Source organism: Monodon monoceros, unplaced genomic scaffold, assembly GCF_005190385.1.
Source record: "Monodon monoceros isolate NGI ecotype Baffin Bay Population unplaced genomic scaffold, NGI_Narwhal_1 Super_Scaffold_16, whole genome shotgun sequence".
NCBI lineage: Eukaryota > Metazoa > Chordata > Mammalia > Artiodactyla > Monodontidae > Monodon > Monodon monoceros.
This window is the reverse complement of record NW_021703772.1, coordinates 24,184,977-24,195,158: the sequence shown is the minus strand read 5'-3', so window position 1 is coordinate 24,195,158 and position 10,182 is coordinate 24,184,977. Positions and strand designations below refer to the sequence as shown.

The window sequence follows — 10,182 nt, the reverse complement described above, 5'->3', positions numbered from 1 at the left end:
GTACAGCCACTTTGGAAAGCAGTCTGGGCATTTCTGAAAGCACTAAATTTGCACCCATCACACAACGCAGCAATCACAGTTCAGGGCTCATCCCAGAGAAATGAAAATCTAGGTTCTCACAAAATCCTGTACAGTAATATTCGCAGCAGCATGATTTGTAATAGCCAAAGACTGGAAACAACCCAACATACTTTCGGGTGAATGGTTAAAGTGACTGTGACTGTAGTACGTCCATACCATACAATAGTACTCAGTGAATAAAAAGGGAACAGGGTATTGACACATTTGTACCACTGGAAAACTAATTTTCTAATGAAGAAAACAGTATAGGGTTTATAAAGTGGACACACTGGATGAACACCAGAGAATGATGTAGAGGGAAAAAGTTAATCCCCCAAAGTTATATTCTGTACAATCTATTTATATAGAATTCTCAAAATGCGGACAGTTTAGCAATTACCAGGCATTAGGGGAATGGTGCAGGAGGAGTTACCCATGGGGGAAAGGGGTAAAGGGTATACGAAAATCTCTCTGTATTATTTCTTACAAGTGCATGAGAATCCACAATGAGGTGACAATAAGTAGTTTAATTAAAAGAAAAAAATTAGAGTTGAACCCTCTACTATTTGCACTAGACCCGACCGTTCTGCCAATCACTGCTTGTAAATCCTGGCTGTAGATCAGTCCCCAGCGAGATTCTCCCGCTGGGAATGGCGTCTCTCCCCAGGCGGAGACATTCCTCAAACGCCTCTAGTAAAGGAGCTGGCAGTACAAAAGGAGAACCAAGCCAGCAATAAAGAAATTCTCAAGTAGAGGTGGGAACGCATACAGGAAGCAAGAGCCAGGGGCAAAAAGAGGCATCCCAGATGCGCCCTGTTATTGGGATACTGGTAAAACAAAGAAGGGACAGTGGACTGGATGTGCCCAGAAGTGCAGCGTAATAGCAGTCCAAGCCCGAGATATTAGAAAGCAAGCACGGATCCGTTGAAAAAGAACGCTCACTGCAGTTGAGCGGGGCAGGTTCCCGTGGGGGTCCTGCGCCTCACCTCCGCGGGTCAGAGGTCACGTCCCGGGCCAAAGTCAGTTTTGGCTGAGGCGGACTTCAGGGCGCAAACACGCTGCCTCTTTTCTCCTCGCTGCCCGGGACCCCCGCGCGGTCAGTAATGCCCGCACCCAACTGCGCACCGCCCTCTTTCCCGTGCACTTCTGCCCTTCCCCCATCTCTCCTCCGACCTGCCCGAGGAAAGGCAGGAGCTAGGCCTCCCGCCTGCCCTCCCCCACCACGGCCTACCTGCGGGCTTGCGAAGTCCGGCAGCTGCTGCGCAACAAGTTTGTGGTCGTCGTGGGGGGATCCCATGCAGAGGGCCGTGTGCAAGGACCTGGTGCTCCTGCTGCAGAAGGGCTGCCTGTTCTTTTCCAGCCAGCTGAAGGCCAAGGGCGAGCTGAGCTTCGAGCGCGATGTGCCGCGGAAGGGCTGCGGGTGGGAACGCCTGCACAGCTGCACGTATTACCGCGACGTCTGCCGGTTCTGCTCCGGCCACCACCTGGTGCGTTTCTACTTTCTCGTGCGTGCGTACTCCGCGTACGTAAAGACGTCCTGGAACACCTGCGTCGGGGCGAATACGCCCCGCACGTGGTGGTCGTGAACTCCTGCCTCCGGGACCTCTCCACATACGGCCAGGATTTCCCGAGGAGTTACCTGGAGGGCTTAGAGAGCCTGTTCGGGCGCCTGGACAAAGTGCTGCCCGAGGCCTGCCTCTTGGTGTGGAACACGGCCCTGCCAATGGCGGAGGTCGTCTCCAGGGCTTCCTCCTGCCGGAGGACCTATTCCGAGGTGCGCGCCTGCGGGAAAAAGTGATAGAGGCCAACTTCTACAGCTCGGCAGAGGCCAGCAGGTACGGCTTCGACATGCTGGACCTGCATTTCCACTTCCGGCATGCAGGACAGCACCGGCAGCGAGATGGCGTGCACTGGGACGAGCGCGCACACTGCCACGAGCGCGCACACTGCCACCTCTCCCAGCTGCTGCTGGCTCATCTGGCGGATGCCTGGGGCGTGGACCTCCTCTGCCGCTACCCCGTGGGCAGGTGGATCAGGGATGGTCCCACCAGGGGACTTCCAGGCCTGGTGGACGGTAGGCAACCCCGGGACAGCAGAGGTGACCCGGGCGAACAGCCCTTGTCCTGGTTCCCAGCCACGTCGGCATGCCTCTGCGGCGACCTTCGGAACCCTTTCCCCAGGCGCGACCTCCGTTCCAGCCCTACCGCCAAGGCACCTGTGTGCCCTACCACTCATCTTCACAGCGCGGGCAATTCTCCAGTGATTCTTCAGCGCGCCAGGTCAGATACACACTGGCGAAGCAAACTCAATGATTGACCGGGAGACACGTGTCGGCCCGATTCGCAGAACCTCTACCCAACATCGGAGCAGAAGGTCGCCTCCCTACCCTCCCCAGTGCCCCAGCGGGCCATGCAGACGCCAGCGAAGGCGCACCAACAGACGGACCCAAGCACACCCAGAGGCAAGACCTCAGTAGCCAGACCTGGACCTGGGCTCCTTCCCAACGTAGTCAACAGGCTGGACAGACTGCCCGACTTCTCTCACTTAAGCGTGGCCTTCAGCAACCCTGCGATGGTGAGGACTCCTTCACCCTCTTACTTTCACCGGTCAGCAACCTCACACATTCTTCTTTGCCAGAGCCTTCACTCCACTTCTCACACCATTCTCCTCTTAACGTTTGTGCAGAAATGAGCTCTAAATGAAAAAGTACACACACGGTTAAGCCTTGCCTAAATATAAGTCTTCCAACAGTATTCTCCCTAGACATTTTTCCTGAAAAGAAAAAGGGAAAAATTTTGAACCTTAACACTTACCAAAACGTTTCTAGTGACTTCAGTATCACTATTAGTTTTTACATACATTTATAGAACTTACTCTCCAAAGCTTTCACCACAAATTGTCTTGCACATTCCTTAATTACATTTATCTGTGCTTCAACATAATATTTATCCTTAAAAAAAGTATTCCATTCACTAACACAAGAGTCCTTATTTTCTGTTAGAGACATATTTTCTACTCTTGAGCTCATCAAATACCTAGCATATTTTAAAAACTAGACTTCATTTTTTAGAGCAATTGTAGATTCATAGCAAAATTGAGAGGAAAGTAGAGAGTTCTCATATACTTCCCATGCACAGCCTCCCCCAGTAGCAATATCCCACACCAAAATTGTACACTTGTTTACCTTCAGTGAAACTACACTGATGTATCATTTCACCCAAAGTCCATTTTACACATTAGGGTTCACTGTTGGTGTTGTACATTCTATGGTTTTTGACAGGTGTATAATGACATGTATAGTATCACACAGAATAGTTTTATTGCCCTAAAATTCCTGTCTGCTCCTTTTCTTCATTCCTCCCCCATCCAACCCCTCGCAACCACCCATCCATAATGGTCTCCAGAGTTTTGTGTTTCCTAGAATGTTATATAGTTCGAATCATACAGTAGTAGCCTTTTCAGATTGTCTTCTTTTACCCAGTAATTTGCCTTTAAGTTTCTTCCATGTCCTTTCATGGCTTGATAGCTCGGTTGTTTTTAGTGGTGAAAAGTATTCTGTTGTCTGAATGTACCACTGTTTATCCAGTCACCTGCTGAAGGACATCTTAGTTGCTGCCAAGTTTTGGAAGTTATGAATAAAGCTGCTTTAAACATTCATGTGCAGGTTTCTGTGTGGATATAAGTTTTCAACTCCTTTGAGTAAATATCAGGGAATGCAGTTGGTGGATCATATGGTGAGAGTATGTTTAGCTTTGTAAGAAAATGCCAAACTACCTTCCAAAATGACTCTACCGTTTTGCATCCCATCAGCAACTAATAAGAGTTCCTGGTGTTCTACATCCTCGCCAACATTTGGTGTTGTCACTGTTTTGGATTTTCACCATTCTAATAAGCACAAGGTATCTTGGTGTTTCAGTCTGCACTTCCCTAAGGACATTACGTTGAGCTTATTATTTATTTATGTATTTATTATTATTATTATATTTATTATTATTCATAAGCTTATTTGCCATCTGTATATATTCTTTGATGAAGTGCCCATTTTTAATCAGTTGTTCCTTTTCTTATTGAGCCTTAAGATTTCTTTGTATCTTTTGGATAACAGTATTTAATCATATGTCTTTTAGAAGTAACTCCCAGTCTGTGGCTTATCTTCTCATTCTCTTGGTGGTGTCTGTTGCAGAGGAGAAGTTTTTAATTTTGAGGAAGTCCAACATATCAGTTTCTTTCATGGATTGTGCTATTTGTGTTGTATCTAAAAGTTTATCACCAGGGCTTCCCTGGTGGCGCAGTTGTTGAGAGTCCGCCTGCCGATGCAGGGGATGCGGGTTTGTGCCCCAGTCCGGGAGGATCCCAACATGCCGCAGAGCGGCTGGGCCCATGAGCCATGGCCGCTGAGCCTGTGCGTCCAGAGCCTGTGCTCCGCGACGGGAGAGGCCACAGCGTTGAGAGGCCCGCGTACAGCAAAAAAAATTAAAAATTAAAAATTAAAAAAATAAAAAAATAAAAATTTATCACCAAACCCAAGGTCATCTAGATTTTCTCTTGTGTTATGTTTTAGGAGTGTTTTAGTTTTGCATTTTACATTTAGGTCTATGATCCATTTTGGGTTAATATTTGTGAAGTGTATAAAGTCTGTGTCTGGATTCGTTTTGCCTGTGGATCCAGTTCTTCTCACACCATTTGTTGCCTGAAGTGTCTGTCCTCCAACTTTTTTTTCTCCTTTAATGTTGTATTGGCTATTCTTATTCTTTTGTCTTTTTGTGTAAACTTTAGAATCAGTTTGTCAGTAGCCACAAATAGCTTGCTGGGATTTTCATTAGGATTACAATGAATCTATATCAGGTTGGGAACAATTGACATCTTGACAGTAGTCTGTCTTCCTATCCATGAATGTGGAATATCTCTCCATTTATTTAGTTCTTTGATTTCTTGCATCAAGATTTCATAGTTTTCCTCCTATAGATATCTTGTACATATTTTGTTATGTTTATACTATGTCATTGAGGGGGGTGTTAATGTGAATGGCATTGCGTTTTTTATTTCAAGTTACAATTTTTCATTGCCCGTATATAAGAAAGCAGTTGACTTTTGTATACTTATCTTGTATCCTACAACCTTATTATAATTGCTTCTTGGTTCCAGGAGTATTTTTTTTGATTCTCTCAGATTTTCTACAGACAGTTATGTCATCTGTTAACAAGTACAGTTTATTTCTTCCTTCCCAATTTGTATATGATCTATTTCCTTTTCTTGTCTTGTAGCATTAGCTAGGGCTTCCAGTATGGTGTTGAAAAGGAGTGGCTAGAGGGGATATCCTTGCCTTTCTCCTGATCTTGGGGAGAAAGCTTATAGTTTCTCACCATTAAGTAAGATGTTAACTGTAGATTTTTGGGTATGTTTTTAATTAAGTTGAGGATGGTCTCCTCAGTTTCTGGTTTGCTAAGTTTTCATCATGAATGGGACTGGATTTTGTAAAAGGCGTTCTCCGCATGTACTAATATGATTATGTGATTTTTCTTCTTGTTGATGTGATGGATTATGTTAATTTGATTTTTGGATGTTGAACCAGCTTTGCATCTAGAATAAATCCCACTTGGTCATAGTGTAAAATTCTTTTTATACATTGTCGATTTGATTTGCTAATATTTTGTCGAGGATTAGTGCATCTATATTCTTGAAAGATACTTGTCTGTAATTTTCTATTATTGTAATGTTTTTGTCTGGTTTGGTATTAGAGTAATGCTGGCCTTATAGAATGAGGCCATCTACTTCTATCTTCCAGAAGAAATTCTAGACAACGAGTATAATTTCTTCCCTAAACGTTTGGTAGAATTCACCAGTGATCTCATCTGGGCCTGGTGCTTTCTGTTTTGGAAGGTTATTAATTATTGACTCAATTTCTTCTATAAATCTAGGCCTATTCAGATTGTCTATTTTATCTTCTGTGAATGTTGACAGATTGCATCTTTCAAGAAATTGGTCCATTTCATCTAGATTAACAAATTTGTGGGTGTAGAGTTGTTCATAATGTTCCTTAATTATTCTAGTTCTTTTAATGTCCATGAGGCCTGTAGTGGTGCCCCCTCTTTCATTTTTGATATTAGTAATTTTTGTCCTCTCTCTTCTTTTAGTTTTCCAGGCTATTGTTGATCTTTTCAAAGAACCAGCTTTTAGTTCCATTGATTTTCTATATGGATTTTCTATTTTCAATTTCTTTGATTTTTGCTCTAATTTTTATTATTTTATTTTTTATTATTTTATTATTTATTTTTATTATTTCTCATTTAGATTTAATTTCCGTTTCTTTTTCTAGTTCTCTAAGGCACAAGCCTCTATTATTGATTATTAGATCTTTCTTCTTTTTTAATACTTGCAATCAATGCTATAAATTTCACTTTAAGCACTGTTTTCACTACATCCCCCAAATTTTGATAAATTGTATTTTCATTTTCATTTAGTTAAAACATTTTAAAATTTCTCTTGAGATTTGTTCTTTGAGCCATGTATTATTTAGTAATGTGCTCTTTAATCTCCAACTATTTGGGGATTTTTCAGCTATCTTTCTGTAATTGATTTCTAGGATAATTCCACTATAGTCTGAGAGCAGATATTGTATGCTTTCTATTCTTTCATATTTGTTAAGGTATATTTTTATGGGTCAGAATGTGGTCTATCTTGGTGAATGTTCCATGTGAGGTTAATAAGAATGTTTATTCTGCTCTTGTTGAATGAAGTATTCTGTACATGGCATTTATATTCAGTTATTTTATGGTTCTGTGGAGTTCAACTATGGTATACTTAGTTTCTGCTTGCTGGATCTGTCCATTACTGATAGAAGGCCTTGAAGTTTCCAACTATGATGGTGGATTCATCTGTTTCTTCTTGAAGTTCTACCAGTTTTTGCCTTCTGTATTTTGATGCTCTCTTGTTAAGCGCATATCTAATAAAGATTGTCATGACTTCTTAAAGAATTGACTCTTTATCATTATGCAGTGCCCTTCTTTATCCCTGATAATTTTCCTTGCTTTGACATCAGCTTGCCTCATCTAGTGTTAGCATGATATATCTTTCTCCATCCCTTAACTTTTAATCTATGTGTGTCTTTATATTTAAACCAGGTTTCTTATATATGACATAAAGTTGGGTCTTTTGATTCACAATCTATTAATTGGTCTTTTAATTGGTTTACTTAGAGCATTGACTTTTAATGTGATTATTGATATATTTTGATTAATATCTTCCCAATTTGTACCTGTTTTCTATTTGTTGCCCTTTTTCTTTGTTCTTACTTTTGTCTTCCACTCTTTTCCTGTCTTTCATTGTTTTAATCAAGCATTTTTATGATTCTATTTTTTCTTCTTTTTTAGCATATCAATTATTACTTCAGTTTTTAACCTTTTTAAGTGGCTGCTCTAGAGCTTTCAGTATACATTACAACTTATCCAACTTTACTTTCAGGTAAACCTATATTGCTTCATGGGTACAGCAAGGTTATCCATACATTGAAGACCTTCTTGCTATTATTATTTTAAACAAACTGTTATAGGTTAAATCAATCATGAATAAAAATTTAAAGTTTTTATTTTACTTTCACTCATCCTTTCCCTAATGCTCTTCTTATCTTTATACAGATTGAGTTTCTGAAATGTTATTTTCCTTTTCTCTAGAAAACTCTTTTTTTAACATTCCTTGCAAAGTAAGTCCCTGCTGGCAACAAATTCCTTCAATTTTTGTCTGAGAAAGTATGTCTCCCTCACTTTGAAGGATAATTTCATAGGATACAAAACTCTAGGTTAGTGTTTCCTTGTTTTTCTCTCTCTAAACTTTATATATTTCACTTCACTTTCTTCTTGTTTGCATGATTTCTGAGAAGTTTGATGTAATTTTTATCCTCGCTCCTCTACAGGTAAGGTGCTTCCTCTGGCTTCTTTTAAGGTTTTTTTCTTTATCTTCGATTTTCTGCAGTTTCAATATGGTATGCTTAGATGTAGATTTTTTTTTTTTTTTTACATTTAATCTGCTTGATGTTATCAGAGCTTCCTGGATATGTGGTTTAGTGTCTGGCATTAATTTGCAGAAATTTTCAGCCTTTATTGCTTCAGATATTTCTTTGGTTCCTTTTTTTCTTCTCCTGTGGTATTCCCATTATGCCTATGTTAAATCTTTTATAATTGTTCTACTGTTCTTGAATATTTTGTTATATTGTTTTCAGCCTTTTTTCTCTTTGCTTTTTAGTTCTGGAATTTCTATGGGCATATCCTCAAGCTCACTGATTCTTCCCTCAGCCGTGTCATTCTGCTAATGGGCTCATCAAAGGCATTCTTCATTTCTGTTACAGCATTTTTTTATATCTACAATTCTTTTTTATTCTGTCTTAGAATTTCTGTCTCTCTGCTTACATTACCCATCTGTTCTTGCATGTTGTCTGCTTTTTCCGTTAGAGCCTGTAGCGCATTAATCATAGTTGTTTTAAATTCCTAGTCTGGTACTTCTAACAACTCTACCATATCTGATCTGGTTCTGATGCTTGCTCTGTGTTGTTTTTTTAACATCTTTATTGGAGTATAACTGCTTTACAATGGTGTGTCAGTTTCTGCTTTATAACAGTGAATCAGCTATACATATACATATATCCCCATATCTCCTCCCTCTTGTGTCTCCCTCCCACCCTCCCTATCCCACCCATCTAGGTGGTCACAAAGCACTGAGCTGATCTCCCTGTGCTATGTGGTTGCTTCCTGTATTTTTAAACTGTGGTTTTTGCCTTTTAGTATGCTTGAAATGTTTTTGTTGAAAGCTGGACATGATGTACTGGGTAAAATAACTATGATTAATAAGCCTTTAGTGATATGGTGGTAGGGTGGGGATGGGGGCAGGAAGCATTCTATAGTCCTACGATTAAGTCACCATCTTTCAGTGAGCCTGAGCCCCTGGACTGTGACCTTCATGAATGCTTTTCAGTTTCCCCCATTTAGATGGGACAGGTTGACTAGAGGGGGCTGGAGTTGGATAGTTCCCTTCTGCCAGGTTGGTTAGGCTCTGGGGGAAAAGCCCAGTAGATTAGGCTCTGGTAGAATAGTTTCTCTTAAGGGCAGACCTTGTTAAAGACAGGATGCTCTGGACATATTTCAGTATTGCTACTTTGCCCATCCTCTTGCCAGAATCATGAGAGAAATTTTCTCATCTTCACTGTGAGAGCCTCCTTGGGGTAAAACTCACAAAAGTGTGGGACTCCCCTAAAACTGGACTCCTCTGGAGTTTTTAGATTTCAGATTTGTCCATACTAAGCTTCCAGCAATTTGTGAATTTTGTTTAGGTTTTCTTATTCGAGTACTAATTCCAACAAAGGTTTCTTCTTGTGGGTTTCTACTCCAGTAAATTGTGATTCTGTGTATCTGTCTGTCTCCAGTTTTGGAGAAAGTGATTTGCTTTGTAAGCTCAATTCTGTGACAGATCTAAGAAAATTTGTTGATTTTCAGTCTATTCAGCTTTTTGCTTGTTAGAATGGAGTGATGACTTCCAAACTCCTTACATGCTGGACCAGAAACCAGAAGTCCAGTCTAGCACACTTTGGAAGGGCTCAGAGAACTGAAGCATACTGCAGCGTAAGCTAGAGTCCTCACCAAACAATCCCTCACAATTTTCTTGTGTCTGTTTTAATTCTTTAATGTTATCTCCTTCTTTTATAGTTTATGCATTTTTTTAAACTTTTGGTTAGAAAATTGGTATACTTCCCCATCAACTGTCCTTGTTAGAATTTTACTACTGGTTACCCTTGCTAGAAATACTCCTACCTATATGAGGAGACAAAGTATGGACTTACACCTGCCTGCCTTCAATCTCTGTCTTTGCATCCTTTCCCCAGCTTAAGTGTGGACATCATCTTGTGTTAGAAGCCCTTCTGCCAGGCTGCATGCTGCAGCATAACAAAGTAAACAAGATAAAGTGAACATCATCACACATTTGGTTTTATTACATCAGCAGGAAATTAAAACAACATTTCTGTCACACTTCCTCAACAAACAATGTTGTGGAGTTTCAATAAGGAAAGAGGGAGACTGACACATTGTGATGCAGAGTGTTTTCAGGGAATTAGGATACTGCCTAAAAATAAATATG

At 40.9% G+C, this 10,182-nt stretch overlaps 1 pseudogene; it reads left to right on the top strand.

The window, feature by feature from the left end:
* The first annotated feature begins 201 nt into the window (after positions 1-201).
* LOC114896547 lies at positions 202-2,376 on the top strand (annotated as a pseudogene).
* The last annotated feature ends 7,806 nt before the right edge of the window (positions 2,377-10,182 follow it).